Here is an 18,526-nt window from a genome sequence, read left to right on the forward strand (position 1 = left end):
TCACAGGCAGCAGCTTAGCATTTAGTCATGTCTCACGATTGACTTTGTGGAGCAAGCTTTGGATATGTAAAGATCTCTGTGCATATAGTCACAACTCACATGCCAAAACGATTTTGTAGATTCTGCCCAGAGGCCAACAGGAAGCACTCTCAAATTATATGGGCCTATAATTCAGGCCATGGCCACTGTAGCACGAGGCAGTCGCGCAGAAGACCCTTAATGCGGGTAGATCAAAGCTGCGGAAAGTCACAGCATCTCAACGATTTGCTCATGCTCCATCCTCCTGGCTAAATTTGTAATTGTCTTTTGAACAACGACAGTACATGAACCCATTCACTGTTTCTCATGCCTTAAATTATTTTGTCTGTACAATAGCGAGGCTGTACGTGTTGTCACGTGTGCAGATAATTCATTCAGAAGAACAAATGTTTTTAGTGAACGAAATTAACAGAATCCATCAATGAAATGATGAAATTCTTTCTGCTTGGCCGCCGCCCGCCAGCACGAGGCGGCCGAGTCGCCTGGGGGCTGAAACGGAAGCGTTCTGTCACTCAATTCTAAATATTTGGTGAATGACCAATGAGCAGCCAGCATTGCAGGCCGGGGCAGGACTGATTTGGGGGTATAGCTTTCACTAGCAGCCGTTTTCTTCAAGCTAATAGCTAAGTTTGAGTCAGTCAAGCACATGAAAACAAGCGCATATCTGTAAAATAAAAGTACATTTATAAATGTTTTTACACACACACACACACACACACACACACACACATATATATATATAACAGATGGGCTCCAGCACTCCTGCAACACATGTGAGGGTTAGAACTAAGAAAATGCTTTATTTCAACAAAAGGAAAATTGGAGGGACCGCAAAACTGAATCCTCAGAACAACAGGTAACAGAGCATAAAGCTCTCTCTAAAGTTCTTCACATTTGAATCCAAATCTGGATAGAAAATTCGCCCCAAACGATTATTTTTCTGCACCTAAAAAAGTCTATCCGCTATATATATATATATATATATATATATATATATTATATATATATATATACATTTGTGTATATATGCTATACAAGGTTTTATTGTTGGGTTTCTTTGTTTTTTGAGGAGCGGGCTGGTTATTTGTTTTTGTGGTTCAATTACTTTTACCAGCCATTTAAACAATAAATAAAGTGTTGCTGACAAGCGCCACAAGATATATGTTACATCAATAAAAAAAAGTAAGATTAGCAAAGCTTTTATGGATTTTGATGGACAGATTTCTGCTTTTGCAAAAGATTTGAGAACCAGTCGCTTCCACTACGGAGAAGAGAAGAGAAGAGAAGAGAAGAGAAGAGAAGAGAAGAGAAGAGAAGAGAAGAGAAGAGAAGAAGAGAAGAGAAGAGAAGAGAGAAGAGAAGAGAGAGAAGAGAAGAGAAGAGAGAGAAGAGAAGAGAGAGAGAAGAGAAGAGAAGAGAAGAGCCTAGAAGATACTCATCCTCTAGAGAGAAAGATCTCCAGATACCTCCTCTCCTATCCTAGCAAGAGAAGAGACTCTCCTCTCCTCGCCTCCTAGAAGAAGCCTCCCTTGTATTAGTGTTGTTGCTGGATCAAAGAATATCAGTTTAGCAGCTCTAGGTTTGGCAACATGTTTTTAAAAGGTTGGCAAGTACTGTACAACAAACTGTATTAAAAAGTAATCTATTGTATGTGCAAAACTGCGACCGAGTGGTTAGCACATCTTCCTCACAGTACTGAGGTAGGGAGTTTGAATCTGGACAGCTGCCTTTCTGTGTTGAGTTTGTATGTTCTTGCTTTCTCCAGGTATTTTGGCTTCCTCCTACAGTTCATTCCAAAAACATCAAAAAACAATGCCAATCCCAACTGTAATCTAGCAGGAGGCGGGGTACACCTGGAACTGGTTGCCAGCCATTCATCCATTTTCTTTTGCCGCTTATCCTCACGAAGGTCATGGGTGGTTGCCAGACAATAATATTATAATATTGCTGTGATAAATAAGGTAAGGAGTATGTCAGTTTGATGAATGAGTAATATTGTACCATGTAATTATTATAACGTGGCTGAAGTATCTGGATCACGCCTAAAAAGGAAAGTGTACAATACAATATAAGAGTCACAAACGATTTTAAGGGATGTTCCAATAAACATAGTTTGATATGGTTCTATATAACATTAATATTAAGAGCGCAGTGTTATGAGGAGAAATCTCTATACACAAGGGATGTCCCGATCCGATCACGTGATCAAAAACCAAGTGATTTGTTGTCTTCATTTTCTGACATTTTAAATGTCAAAAAGAGGCAAAATGAGATAAAAGGCACAATGATCCTGCCAAATGGAACAGTAATAGTTTTGTTTTATATAAAGCAATGTGTATAGAGCTCGTACACGTTACGTCACCATTTTCACGGCGCCATATTGCCAGTCAAAAAGAGCTGCTCGACATTGTGGAGGACATTGAACCGGAGCAGAATATACACAATGCCCGAGACCCGTTGTGCTGTTGGTTGTTACAACAGACGAGACAGATATTCAAAGAGATCATTCTCTGGAATACCACCTGAAAAGAACAGAAAAGAGGGATTGATTTTGGCAATTAAACGTGATGGATGGTGCCCAACCAAATACACACAACTGGGTAGCGATCACTTCATTTCAGGTAAATCCCAAATTCCCAAGACGTATTTATAATGCCAAATTGGCTCATTTGAGAACAACGCGTTTAAAAAAAAAAAAAAAACGACAGGGAGTCGTCTCCAACGTACACGAAGTGTGTTGCAGCCGCAAGTTAAACTTCAGTAAACCTCTCCCCGACAGATGTTTTTTTTTTAATATGCATTGTTCTCAAATTAGTCCAATGCGTATTTAAAAAAAAAAGGTTTGTGTAAAACCAGGGGTCATTTATTTAAATATTGGTATTTGTATTGAAAAAAATCTAAGTGGCTCCATCACTATGTGGGATTTATTCTTGATTGAGAACAGATCCAGCAACGAAATATTTGTATGTGTACAGATTTTTCTACGCTTTCAAACTGTTCCTTGTAAATCTCGATGATTTGCTCACCTGATACATGTGCATATCAAGTTGTCCAAGACAAGCGGAAGCGGGTTAACAGTCCACTTTCTTATCGGCAAAAACATTGACTTCTCCATTAAATATGGGTCCTCTATGCCAAGTAGCTCTCATTTTTCCACATACATTCGTTTATCATCACCTTCTAAATGTTTAAAGGTATCGGACAAAACTCTGGGCGTCATGCTATAAGACGTATTTTCGCGCCGACTTAGCTTTGAAGAATGGTTTGTTTGACCAACACTTCCGGCCAGTGATGTTTGATGACGTAGGTGCACGAACTCTATATGTGTTCGTGTGTTATTTACACAAGTCACACACACAGACACATTACAAGATGTAGCAGTATTCGAGCGCAGTGTGTGTCTTCATGATGCCAAAATAGCACAAAACCCAAGTGGGTCTTTTTTTCCTTGTTGATTCTGCATCAAAAAACAGTATCAGCAAAAAAATAATAATATGCGCATGCCTCTCTTGTGTAAGGGGAGTTTGGATGTTTGAAATGTGGATTAGTAGCTCTGTCTGTCATGGGAAAATTCTAAAAGTCTCTTTTGGATATGTGCCCAGGATCAGTACTGATTAAGTAATAATGGGACCTACCATTGAGGGAGATTGCCCAGAAAGCATTTGGGTGGGCTCTTTTCTGGATTATCTCAAAAGGGCAACAGATTAAAATGCGTGCCATAACTAGACGAAATGTTGTGCGCACTACACTATACTGTAGACATAAAATATATAATAAAGTATTTATATTTACATAAAAAGTAGGGATGTTCCATGTCTTTGCTGATACCGAGTCCCAATCAGATACATAAATTAATAAATAATAATTAAAAAAAATACAATTTATTAAAAAACAACAAAAGAAATATTCAGCACTGAACAAATATAAATAACTTGAACAATCCTAATTTTCCTGAATTCTGGTCAGTCGGGGGCGTCTTAAATGACTGTTTGTATCTGCTTTTCCTGGTGCGCGTTGCGGCCTCTACGGAGCAGTGTGGCACAATACATGCTTGGAGCTACACGTTTTCAGTAAAAAAAAAAAAAAAAGAAGAGAACCCCGTCACGATAAAATAGTAATTGAACTCATTTATCACAGATTAGGAAGAACACATGCCTGTGAGGTTTTTTTTATATTACATATTATTTTCTGTATAAATATTCATTATTTGAAAGTAACTGTCTCCAATGATCTCATGCTAATTCGAGCTGGCCCGTCAAATGGGTTTTCCATCGCATTCATTCGCCAACTGGCCATTGAGAAAACGATCGTGTGTGTCCTGGATTAAAATGTGCATAATTGTTTTTATTGCATGTTTAGTTTTACAGTAAATTAAAATTGAAATGTCATTAAACAGGTTAAAGCATGATAGAGAGGGTGGAGACGTGTGTGTGCAAAAGAGAGATCCATGCATGCAATATCAACCAATGCATATGGAATGCTAATGGTTAATCTTACAAATCACTCAAAGTATAGTCAAAAGGATAAGGAAACTTATAAAGACAGGAAAAACGTATTAAACAAATGTAATAATAGATGGTTAAAACAGACATAATGAACCTTTCCTTCATGTCAATCACTCGTACAATAACAGCCAATTAGATAGCCGCATTGTCTTAACCCCTGTCTTGTCCCGCCCCTCCCGCAGCCATGTCCCTCAAACAAAACTGTTAGTCGGTAGCGTGCATTTTGAAAAGTTGTTAGGAAGAAAATGGTCCTCAGATGCGCTTGGGGAACATGCAGTTCTGACGAAAGATATTCTGCTAGGTTACTAGGGGCCCGGTTGATTCATTTTCCAAAGCCTAAAACACAATTGAAGAAGGGGATACCGTGGATTAAGGCTTGCGGAAGAGCGCACGTACAACAAAATGTGGACAATATCAACAAACACAAGGCTGTATGTTCGAAGGTAACTGAGGGAGAAGTATCTTCTCTGAGTTTGATTGAATTATTATCAGTGCCTTATACATTACAGGAGAACAACTTTCACTTTATTACTCTATCACTGATACGTCCATGTGCAATGTCATGCAAGGGAAATGTCTATTTGCCCATTTGTTACACATGGGTCTTTTAAGACACAACACTGGGTTCCATTACGAGCCAAGTCAAATGAATACACCCACTCACTTATAAAGACTACAATGATATGACTCATGGTATTTCCAAATAAAAAGTACTACACCTGCTTTACATGCGCTGTACGATTCCACAATTTTATCTTGTTGGATTTCAATATGAAGTTTGTGAGACGTCAAACATTTTTGCATCGATCGCCATCGTTTTGCTGTAAATCTGACATTGCATCCTGCTCCGTCCAAAATCTTAATTCCGTGTACATATCCTTGCGTGGAATAGTTGAGACCTCTCTGTGGAACTCTCCTGGACAAGTCTGACGCATTTGGCAAAAAACATACCCCAATATTATATGGAATACCCGATAGAGGACCCAGTTCAAACCTATTATGTTTGGAAGATTGTGGGGTATGGCAACTGGAGCTAAGGGGGGCGGAGCTGAAGATCGGCAGTCGGAGAGGTCCATTGTCATGGGCGTGTCCTTCCTCGACGTCATGCACACCTGGTCCTGTGAGCAGGTCTGTCCACCTGCTTCTTGTTCACACTAATTACCATCGATATATATTGCCACACGTGTGATCGGGTCCTTCGCCAGATTGCTGTACTTTATCGTCACGTTCCCGCCTAACGTTATCCCATATTGCTGACTTCTCAAATGATAGACCTTGCCTCTTATACTGCCGATTCTGTTACTGTTGATTTTCTGCACTGCCTTCCTGTCTAAGCACGAACTGAATAAAACATCCTGCTGGGCCACTGTCATGAAATGCATGATTTTTAGTATGTTATTAATGAAAAAACGGCAGCTGACATAGACCCATGCGTTTTTACACCACAAAACATGATTTTGATGTATACAGCTTTTTGTAACTCCCGTCATGAAAATCCTCTCGAGGGTTTTGTTTTCGAGAAGGAGCAGGAAGTGACGTACGTGGCAGGACCGCCCTCAAGTTTACTTGTTTGTTTGTATTAGTTTTACCTCCGGGAAGGTTGCTCGTTGTGCCTTTGTGTTAGCCAAAATGCCAGGTCGTTGCATTGCTGGACATTGCTTGAACACTCGGGACGATGGATTTACACTTCATAAGTTTGCAAGAGACCCGGTTCGTTGTGAAAAATGGATTGCACGGGTGCAGAGGACGAGAGCTTCGTAGGTTCCAAATGATATGTAGGTGTGTATACAGCTCCAAAAAAAATATTTGTTTCTCATAGTGTAACAAAAGATCCGCGTACGTATGACAAGCATGCTAAATGTGTCAATGTGCGCGTCGGACGGTGTTGGGCTCACCGGCAGAGGCTGCTGCGACACCTCGCCAGCGAAGGAAGAACTCTGCGGACAATGTCGCACGCAGCCGCGTGCGATGACAACGTCATAAAGAGCCCTGGCTCGACGGTGTTGTTCATTGCGGACGGTGGTGGCTATGAACAATGCCCTAAAGCAGCCCGGCTCGGCTCCATGATAAGCCACATCGGCGCCGAAAATGAGTCACACTGACGGAGACACCGCGTCCGCCGGTCACGGCTTCGACGAAGGCTGCGCGTCGGACTCGTAGACAGCAGCGGCTCTGAAGAAAGCTGCCACAATGCCGACGACAACGCCGTAAAGCGGCCCGGCTCAAAGGTGTTGTTCATCGCGCACGGCGGCGGCTATGAACAACACCCTAAAGCAGCCCAGCTCCGTGATAAGCCACCTCGTAGAATGACACTTCTGCAAATTTGCACATGGATGACGCTCTCTCCGCTCGTATTTATTTTTTTGTATAGACATTGAAGTGAATAATGTTCTATGTATTTTTCATTACAATATTTATTTTAGAATGTTTATAGGGATGACACTTGATCTTTAAACGGTACCTGGTCTCCATAGTCGTGCTCCTTGGGTTCAGCCACGAGTTCTGGTCATGACACAAAATGGGCAACACAGACAGGGAGACTACTTTACAGCAGGTGGGCAAGACAGACTTGCAGACTGACAAATAAAACTATGGTCAAGTCATTGAAGACTGAAATTCGATTTAAAGCTAAACCTCATATATCACAGTGCAGTGCCGTCATCGTTTCAGGGATTTTGCATGGGCTTTTTCTCGTCTCGCTTTTTCACATTTCCATTTTGGGATTAGTCATCTGCTGAAAAGAATCATGGAAAAAGTACACAGTATGAGAGGAAGCTGTTTTAGAAAGTGTAAATAATATAATAGTAACTTTCTGCTGCTTATGATGTATGTCACCTCGAAAAGGCAACTGCCGACAAATCCAAATTGGAAGCATTTGCCGCATCACGTGTTGGGGTTCCCAAGAGAAACAGTGCTATGCAAATATTCTTCAAAACCACTGAATAAAAAGTAGGTGACTTTTGTTGAAAGACTCAATAATACATCAAGATACAGTATGTACACAATTTACTAATTACAACAACGGTATTTAACATTATTGTGTCATTTACAAAGCAAGGTGTCCTTTTGATGTGTTCACACAAAAATGCATTGTATAATACTTATAGCCTAGCTTTTCCAAATATTCAACTCCATTCACTACTTATTAACCTTCTCCCTTTTTGCCAGCGTGCACTCTTGTCTTTTGCCCAAACAGTGATAGGATCTGGCACTCCTGCAACCTTTGTGAGGATAAGTGGCTTGGAAAATGGTTGGATGGATGGATGGATTGCAGCCGTTCACAAAAGCTGTTACATGCTCTGGATACCTCTTATGTAGTGTACTATAACACTGTTTTACTCTCTTCTTCGTTTCCTTTCGGCTTGTTCCGTTAGGGGTCTCCACAGCATGTCATCTTTTTCCATGTACACCTATCTCCTGCATCTTCCTCTCTAACACCAACTGCCCTCATGTCTTCCCTCACAACATCCATCAACCTTCTCTGTGGCCTTCCGCTCACTCATCCTCAGGACCCTTCTACCAATATACTCACTCACCGCTGTTTTACAAATTTTGCCTTTCATCCTAGCAGAGACTCTTCTGTCACATAACACACCAGACACCTTCCGCCAGCTGTTCCAACTTGCTTGGACCCGTTTCTTCACTTCCTTACTACACTCACCATCGCTTTGTATTGTCGACAACAAGTATTTGAAGTCGTCCACCCTTGCTATCACGTCTCCCCCTTTGGAGCCTCACTCTCCCCCCTCCACCCCTCTCATTCACAGCCCAGGACTACATGACAGGACTTGGTACATGACCTGAAAAGAGCTGGGACCACCGTTTTCAAGGTGAGTGTTGGTAATACACTAAGACGTCATGGTTTGAAATCATGCATGCCACGGAAGGTTCCCCTGCTTCAATCAGCACATGTCAAGGCCCGTCTTAAGTTTGCCAATGACCGTTTGGATGATACAGAGGAGTCATGGGAGAAGGTTTTGTGGTCAGATGAAACCAAAATGGAACTTTTTCGTCATAATTCCAACCAACCGTGTTTGGAGGAAGACAATTGATGAGTTCCACCCCAAGAACACCATCCCTCCTGTTAAGCATGAGGGTGGTAGCCTCATGCTTTGGGGCTGTTTTTCTGCACATAGGACAGGACAACTGCACTGTATTAAGGAGAGGATGACCGCGGCCATGTATTGTGAGATTTGGGGGAAGAAAACCTCTTTCCCTCAGTCAGAGCATTGAAGATGGGTCCTGGCTGGGTCTTTCAACATGACAATGACCCGAAGCACACAGCCAGGAAAACCAAGGAGTGGTTCCGTAAGAAGCATAACAAGGTTCTGGCATGGCCTAGACAGTCTCTAGACCTAAACCCAATTGGAAACCTTTGGAGGGAGCTAAAACTCCATGTTTCTCAGCAACAGCCCAGAAACCTGTTTGATCTAGAGAAGATATGTTTGGAGGAGTGGGCCAAAATCCCTCCTGGAGTGTGTGCAAACCTGGTGAACAACTACAGGAAACATTTGACCTTTGTAATTGCAAACAAAGGCTACGGCATCAAATATTAACATTGGTTTTCTCAGGTGTTCCAACTCTTATTTGCAGCTGTATCACACAAATAAATAGTTTAAAAAAACCTACATTGTGATTTCTGGACTTTTCATTTTAGATTTTTAGATCTCTCTCACAGTGGCCATCTACCGACGATGAAAATTTCAGACCCCTCCATGATTTCTAAGTGGGAGAACTTGCAATATAACAGGGTGTTCAGATACTTATTTTCTTCACTGTATGGTGATACTTACATGCTCGCTTCCCATTCCTGTGACAAACAATCACAGTACATATGGGACAAGGAATTCACTAAAATCCAGGCTCAAAATGTCCAACCCCAATTCCAATGAAATTGGTATATTATGTTAAACAAATGGAAACAAAGTACAATGATTTGCAAATAATGCTTATCCATTCATCCGTTTTCTTTGCCGCTTATCCTCACGAGGGTCACGGGGAGTGCTGGAGCCTATCCCAGCTATCAACGGGCAGGAGGTGGGGTACACCCTGAACTGGTTATCAGCCAATCGTAGGACAGATTGAGACAAACAGCCGCATTCACAATCATACCTGGGGACAATTTAGAGGGTCCACTTATTGTTACATGTTTTTGGGATGTGCCTGGAGAAAACCCACGAAGGCACTGGGAGCACATGCAAACTTCACACAGGCGGGGTCGGGATCGAACCCAGATCCTCAGAACTGTGTGGCCAACCCTTTACCAGCTGCTCCACCACGGCGCCCAAATCATGCTAAATGTATATTTTATTGAAAATACTACAGAAACAAGATATTCTGTTCAAACTGATAAACTTGTTTTAGCAAATAATCATTAAATTTGAATTTTATAAATGCAACAAATTCCAAAAACGCTGGGACAAGTGGCAAGAAAGACTCAGAAAGTTGATGAATGCCCATCACCGTAAGTGCAACTTAAAACTCTACTTTGCAAAGCAAAAGCCATTTATCAACAACACCAAGAAAGGCTGCTGGGTACTCTGGGCATGAGCTCATCTCAGATGGACTGATGCAAAGTGGGAAAGTGTTCTATAGTCTCACATGTCCACATTTCAAATTGTTTTGGGAAATTGTGGACGCCGTGTTCTCCAGGAGAGAGGAAAAGAACCATGCGGACTTTTATAGATTCAAAGTTCAAAAGCCAGCATCTGTGATGGTATGGTGCTGTGTTAGTGCCAATGGCATGGGTAACTTACACATCCGTGAAGTCACCATTAAATCTGAAAGGTATATACATGTTTTGGAGAAACATATGCTGCCATCCAAGCAACATCTTTTTTATGGACACCTCTTCTTATTTCAGCAAGAAAATGGCAAACCACATTCTGTATGCATTACAACAGTGTGGCTTTGTAGTGGCTCAGGTACAGACTTGTCTCTCATTAAAAATGTGTGGTGCATGCAGTTAATGAAACAAATCAAATTTCACTGTGAAATCTTTTTTTTTTTGTATTCTGTTTATTAACTGATTTTTGTTTATTTGGTATTGTTTCATAAATGAAACAAAACCAAATAAACAACAAACAAAATTCATCAATATCACACAAGAGGGAGTCATTTTGTACTCACAAACATTTTTGAAACTAAGAGTTACTTTTAGTGTATTGAATAATGCAAAGGGCCTTTAGTTTGAAATACACTATTGAAGCTGCTTAAAGGTTCAGCTACATGTCAATTTAAAGTTATTCATACTACTTCTGAAAAAAAAATTCACAAAAGGTTTAACCCTGTATTGTTGTCTTTGTATTTTGAGAAAATTAAGATTCAGTTCCTGGTTTGGTCCAGAGCATCTAAAAAATGTTTTCCATCCATTCATCCTTTTTCTGAACCGCTTAGTCTCACAAGGGTCATGAAGGTGAGAGGGCACCGATCTTCGGTGACTTAAGAGGCAGAGTACACCTTGACCTGGTCGCCGGCTAATCACAGGTCATGATAATTCAGTTCCTGGTTTGGTCCACGACGTGTAAAAAAACAGGCAAACATTGCAATCATTATTTTTCAAAGTAAAACCAGACGTTTGCAAATGTCTTATTTTGATTAAATGCAAAGGTACAGTAGTCCGTTTGGGTTCATGAAGGACTACAGAAATCTGACAATATTAACTGTTGGCAGACTGAAATCAGAGGATTTTCCCAATTTTAAGCAAAATAAAAGCTCTACATTATAATAGTTGATTATCAAAATAACTGTTAATGAATTTGATAATCGATTAGCTATCTATTAATCCATCAATCGTAGTACTTCTGAAAGCACTGTTCTGGGGGACGGTGGCACTAGATGTACCAGTACTCATTTCTTTTGTGTCCGACTTGCTGTTCTTACTGTGGTCTGTCCGGGGGCAGCATCCGTTTTCATTCTAACAGCCCGCTGGGCATGACTGGCTTATACTTTTTTTTTTCCGGGGGGGGGGGTGTCACGACCCATCGGAACGGAGGTACGGAGGTAGGACCCAAATGCAGGATTCGTCAGATGCAAGGTAGTTCAGAGAAAAATGTTTATTATTAGAAGGTCAGGGATTGGGCAGGCAGTCAGGTGCAGCAGCGGTAGTTGGGACGTCGGGCGAAGAGAGCAGGTGAGCGGGCAGGCAGGAGTCAGTACACGGGAGATCCATCAAGGTCGGCAGAATTCTCAAAGGAGTCAGGTTTACGGGGTCGGTCGGAGAACAGGCGACGGTCGGTACACATGGGTTGATGATCAGGGATACGAGAGTGCTGGAACGGGACATGAAACTCAAAGATCTGGCGGAGGATCAGTCGTCATCGGGGTCCTATATACACAGGGGATAATCAGCCCGCATGAGGCGCAGGTGTGTGGCTCCAAATTAGCGCAATCGCGCGGGCACCCGCACAGCTGGAGCGGCAGGATCATGACACGGGGGGGGGGGGGGGGTTGCTATGGGACAGTTATGATCTAACCAAAGAAATAGAAAATAAATTCTGCCTTCTTTCAATCATGCATTTTCTATTGCACTTGTCCACGGTGGCGTCACAGGTAAACTCGGGACAATCCCATTTACTTTGGGTGAGAGGCACACTGATATTAAATAAAGGGAAATGGCCTTATATACAGTAAATCATCTGAGACACTTAGGTCTGCAGAAAATGAGACTTGCCTCAAGTATCATGATTGCACATTGGTTAAGATCAATGAAAGAAGAAGAGGATTATCCTTTACTGTTGCACAGTGGGATAAATTACATTGACGAAGGGTTGGCACTCTATCCATTCCTCCATTTTCCATAGCAGTTATCCTGTTCAATGTTACGTTCAACAAGAGCCTGTCCCAGGCTTTGTTGAAAGGTAGACTGTCACTGGACTCTAGATTGGTCACCAGTAAATCACAGGGCAGCAACTAGCAAGATAAAGACACTTTCTCAACTCTGGGGTAATTCAGGAATTTATTATTAGTATTGCAGTACTGCAGATAATAATTAGTATTATCTGTATTCTATTTTTTGCTATGTTTGGTTTTCACAGTGGATGTGACTTGTTTTTTTTGTTTTTCTTGATGGGGGGTTTGTTTGTTTTTTCTGGGACCGTGTAGTTGTATTAAGCAGTCAGATATTACAACTGACAATTGTAATCTCTTGCTGTTATGGCTGCGCAACACAGTGACAAATAATCTGCATCTCGATAGCTCTCCTCCTCATTGTACGTGTGTGCGTGTTTGACTGTGTGTGAATGTGGATTGTAATCAGTCATCTTAACGCCTCATCTCAGTAAACACCATTAGCCCAGAAGGCCAAACCAGCCAATCAAAGTCGTGTACGTCCCGCCGAGTGGCCAATAGCGGCGAGGTACAAAGTCTCTCGTGACACGCTGACCTGGTGCACGTCGGTGTGGGTTGCTATGGAAACCCGCTGTGCTGTATACAGCAGCTCAGTGGAAATGCAGTAGGCTGCTCGAGAAATGAGAAAGGTAGGAGGAGAACAAACGTAGGAGACAAATATGAAGCCAAACAGAAACAACAGAAGAGGAGAGGAGAGGAGAGGAGAGGAGAGGAGAGGAGAGGAGAGGAGAGGAGAGGAGAGGAGAGGAGGAGAGGAGAGGAGAGAGGAGAGGAGGAGAGGAGAGGAGAGAGAGAGGAGAGGAGAGGAGAGGAGAGGAGAGGAGAGGAGAGGAGAGGAGAGGAGAGGAGAGGAGAGAGGAGAGGAGAGGAGAGGAGAGGAGAGGAGAGGAGAGGAGAGACAGAAAGTTTGCTAGTTCTGGGTACAGTCAACAGAATATTGCACTCGAGTAGATATTGGGAGAGATACTTTAGCAAACCTTAAAAGAGCAAGGAAACACCTCCAATGTGAGATTAGGAAATTGCAACTGGCATTAAATGTACATTTCAACCACAATTGGTAAGTGAAATAAGAGCATAACACATATTTTTTTTTTACAAAGTGAGGTAATAGAGATGATGTTTGAGGTTGAATATTTCACAATTAAGTAGGAAATATGTATAGATACTTGGGGGACAACCAGTTCAGATCAATGCATTGTCCTAATTGAACTGTTTGAAATTTGAGTTGGACTCGTAAATCTCATTACAATCAGTAAAAGCATTTTTTCCTGCTTATCTGTGATGTCTTCATCTTCGTATTACCCTTTTGTTATTTGCCAATAACTTTAGGATTTATTATTACTCAGAATCACCTTTAATGGCCATGTATGTAACAACACACAAGGAATTTGTCTCTGCCAGTCGGTGCCTCCCTGGTACAACATTCATATTGAGTTCTGAGAAGAAGAACAAACGAGCTAGCAAGAAGGAAAAACAATAGCTATTCAATTAATGGGGAACGGTACAAGGCAGAAAATTCGCAGATCAAGAATTTAATGACTTGATCGGTAGCGTCTAGCTGACAGAAGGCCCGGGAAGAGCTGGAAGCCAAGATGTGGAGGGTCTAAAAGGATCCTGCCCGCTCTGGTCCTAGTTCGAGTGGCGTGTAAGTCTTCAAGTGTGGGTAGTGTGGTGCTGACAATCCGTTCAGCGGTTTTGATTGTCCATTGCAGTCGGAATGTGTCCTTTTTTATGGCACCCCCAAACCGGACTCTGATGGAGGTACATCGTGCTGATTGGATGACCTCTGTGTAGAACTGTCTTTGCAGCTCTTGTGACAGGCCGTGTTTCCTCAAAAACCGCAAGAAGTACATCCTTTGTTCCCGATATAAACAAGGTTCGAGGGCTGGGCCATTCATCGAAATGTAACTGTGATTTCGATTTTGGTTTCTCAATCAAATGAAAATGTTCCATTGCATGAATTGTGTATGCAAGATCCTGCATTGTAAAAACACCATCAATGCTGTGTTGCTTCCAGCCAGCGTGTGATGTAGGTCATTCTTCCCTCCCTGTGCATGTCTAATAACAACCTATTTGGAGTTTACTGTAAAACTAAACACAAAACAAAATGAATTACACCTATTGATGTGCGGCGTCAATTGTACTTTTTTCTGTTTTAAATGTTATATGTTAAATGTTTTTAAATGCTTTTAATCATGTAAAGCATATTTAGTTACCTTGTGTATGAAAAGCGCTATACAAATACATTTGCTTTGCTATGTAGTATAAACATGGATACTATACTTCAATTTTTTTAAAAATACCTTGGTTTTGTCATACGAGTGTCCACATAAGGCCCCTCTGTGAGCCTCCTTTGTTTGACCCAGTTTTGCATCCATTTTGTCAATATTAGACTAAGACTGTGCCTTTCCTCTGATTGGTTGCCACTTGCCTCTGTGTAAAAGACCTAATTGTGAGAACGCACATTTGTTATGTGGACAGCGCTGGCGCCGGAGTTCGAGAAATTCAAATGACCTGATTTCAACCCTCTAGGCAGAAAAAGGGTCTGGAACTCAGGGATGCATGGACGATGGTAATTCATATTTCACCTGCTTACTTAGGCACAATAGAGCCAATATTACATCCCAAATATGAGAAAAAGGTGATTTGCTAAAGTACTGTACCTTTAATGTTAACAAATAACAGGTTGGATAGGATTTGAAACAAGCTCATTAGAGGGACAGCCATGTGTAGCTTCATGCATTACAAGAATCCGCAACACGTTGCCCCTAGGAGGCCAAGGCCCACTCAGCAGGAACAGATACAGTCTTAACTTTGTATAAAAATGCATTTTTCCTCAACTGTCTGGCATGAAATCAGAGCAAAATGATTCTTAAAAACAGTAATGTTTTTCGGCATGACTCTATTTTTTTTCATTATTTTTCGTTTTACTTGTTCTCTTTTTGGGTTGAGTTTTAACAGTTGAAAAAATGTTTTGAGTTTATCAATCATAATTTCAATATCAATCAAATAATCATTTATATCGAGCTTGTGCACGTGATGTCACCGTTTTCACGGCACCATATTGCCAGTCAAACAGAGCCGCTCGACATTGTGGGAGACATTGAACTGGAGCAGAATATTCACAATAACCAAGACCTGTTGTGCAGATATTCAAAGAGATCATTCTATGGAACACCAGCGAAAAAAAAAAAAAACAGAAAAGATTGATGGATTTAGGCAATTAAACGTGATGGATGGTGCCCAACCAAATACACACGACTGTGTCGTGATCACTTCATTTCAGGTAAGAATTGTTCTTCTCAATCTCAAATAACCAAGAAGTATTTATAATGCCAAGTTGATTCATTTGAGAGCAATGTGTATTTAAAAGAATAATAATTATCTATATATCTATCTATCTATCTATATATATATATATATATATATATATATAGAGAGAGAGAGAGAGAGAGAGAGAGAGAGAGAGAGAGAGGAGAGAGAGAGAGAGAGAGAGAGAGAGAGAGAGAGAGAGAGAGGTGTGGGTGTGTGTGTGCATGTGACGACTCCCTGTCCTAAAACTTTTTCCCAATTATAGTTAAATAATAATAATAATAGAATGCGAGTTTGTGTAAAATCAGGGGTCATTTATTTAAATATTGGTATTTGTATTGAAAAAATGAGAAGTGCATAGAGATTATGCACATGATGGATGGTGCCCAACAAAATACACATGCATGTGTAACGATCATTTCAGGTAGGAACTATTCTTTTCAATCTCAAATTATCAAGAAGTATTTCTAATGCGAAACTGACTCATTTGAGAACAATGTGTATTTTTAAAAAATAATAAATTGTCTGTTTACAGAGGTAAGCGTGTGGCAGCAATAACCTTCCGGGTAGGGAGGCTAAATTTATTTTTACAGTCATAGTTAATGAATGCTCGTTTGTGTAAAACCAGGGGTCATTTATTTAAATATTGGTATTTGTATTGAAGAAATCATGATGTGAGATTGAATGAGAACAGATCCAGCGAAGTATTTGTATGTGTCCAGACTTTTATACGCTTTCAAACTTTTCTGTGTGAATCTCGACGACTTACTCACCAGATCCATGTGTAGATCCAGTTGTCCAAGACAAGAAGAAGCTAATTAACAGTCCACTTTCTTATTGGCGAAAACATCAACTTCAGCATTAAATATGGGTTCTCTATGCCAAGTGTCTCTAATTTTTCCATGTACCTTCATTTATTATCACCTTCTAAATATTTAACGGTATTGGACAAAATTCTGGGCGTCGTGCTGTAAGACATTTTCGTTTCGTCCCAACCAACTTAGCATTGAACAATGCTTTGTTTGACCAGAAATATGGCCAGTCACGTGATTTCGGTGACGTAGGTGCACGAGTTCTATCCCAGCGGTCAATGGGCAGGAGGCGGGTACACTCTGAACTGGTTGCCAGCCAATCACAGGGCACATTGAGACAAACAGCCGCATTCACAATCACACCTCGGGGCAATTTAGAGTGTCCAATTAATGTTGCAAGTTTTTGGAATGTGGGAGGAAACCACGCAGGCACGGGGAGAACATGCAAACTCCACACAGGCGGGGCCAGGATTTAACCCGGGACCTCAGAACTGTGAGGCCAACGCACTCAGCTGCTCCACCATGCTGCCCAGATCAAAACATTTCATGTCTTTTCATGTAACTTTGATGAGTTGCAGTAGCGTAAATTATGTATTTCAAAATTGTCTTCTGATGGTGACAGAAAATAACAATTATATCCACGCAAAAAAAATTAAATCCATACTACTATCTCTGCAATTATCCATCCATCTGCTGTCTTATCCTGAACTGGGTCAGATTGTTAGGGCGACAGTTGAAGCAGGTAGGCTGAGACTTCCTTCATCCAGTCACTCTGCCCAGTTTTTCTGTGGGGATCCACCCCAAGGCGTTCCCAAGACGGCCAAGGGTCATGGTCTCTCCAGCGAGTCCTTGGTCACCCCAGAGGCCTCCACCCATTGGGACATGCCCGGAATACCTCACCACGGAGGCATCTGTGGGGCATCCTAACTAGATTCCCGAGCCACTTCATCTGGCTCCGCACTCTCCGCGAGCAACCCGGAAGTGGGACACAGAGTGCAGGCTTTGCGCATTTCCTCAACTCAAATACAGATAATATTTAAAAAAAAAAAACATTTGAGACAGTTACAAAATAATATTAACAAAACATTTTATGACGGTTACACTGCCACAAAACATTACAGAGGATTTGTATTTACACTCTAAATAAAATCTTGTAAATGTCCAAACCATACCCATTATAATCAACCCTGTGAACTGTTGACCTTTAATTCACATTTTACTCACGCTACAGATTCACAAGCTCCCTCATCCTGGTTTAAAAGTACTTTGGATGACGCTCATCATCCAGACAGGCATCTTTATGTTAAATGTTCATTGAACTGATTCTTGCAACGGTACAGCTGTCCATTCAGCTATCCTTTACATCAGTGATTCCCAAACAGTGTGCCGGGGTACATTAGTGTGCCATGAGCGCTCTTGAGGTGTGCCATGGGAAGTTATCCAATTTTATGTAATTGCTAAAAAAAAAAAAAAAAAACATTTATTCCAAGAAATAATGTATCTTTATTCATCTATTTATGCCAGCAAGGCACAATGACAGACAGAACAAAAAAATCCTCTTCTATTAGATGGCAGGAAGTACATACAGTAATTAATCGATCCATTTTTAGTGACATTTACTTTTGTTGGTGTGCCGTGGGATTTTTCAATTGTAAAATATGTGCCTTGGCTCTATAAAGGTTGGAAATCACTGCTTTACATTGTCTGTCTGGCTGATTGTTGAGGCATCTCTGTACTGATGAAACCCTTCAAACTCATCTAGTCTGTAGATATCATTGCAGCGCCCGCAATAGAGTGCGTATGCGTGTGTCTTTGTGTGCGGTCCAGAACAGCATTGTCCTGGAACAGCCTGCTGTTCGTAGTAGACTTATGTAACTAGACTGCATGCATATTACTGTCAGCACTTTTGCAGCGCTTGCAAACACAGGGCTAGGTTCATGTGTGCATCTTTGTGTGTATGCGCAAAATTGACGATGAGCCCAGTAACTCAAAGGGATTTGATTACACCAA

At 41.3% G+C, this 18,526-nt stretch overlaps 1 protein-coding gene across 1 annotated transcript in view; it reads right to left on the reverse strand.

Annotated features, from left to right (window-relative positions):
• jph3b (junctophilin 3b) overlaps positions 1-18,526 on the reverse strand; it is a 74,344-nt gene that overhangs the window by 54,092 nt on the left and 1,726 nt on the right. The window lies entirely within an intron of this gene.

The sequence above is a fragment of the Syngnathoides biaculeatus genome, chromosome 6 (assembly GCF_019802595.1).
Source record: "Syngnathoides biaculeatus isolate LvHL_M chromosome 6, ASM1980259v1, whole genome shotgun sequence".
Lineage (NCBI taxonomy): Eukaryota > Metazoa > Chordata > Actinopteri > Syngnathiformes > Syngnathidae > Syngnathoides > Syngnathoides biaculeatus.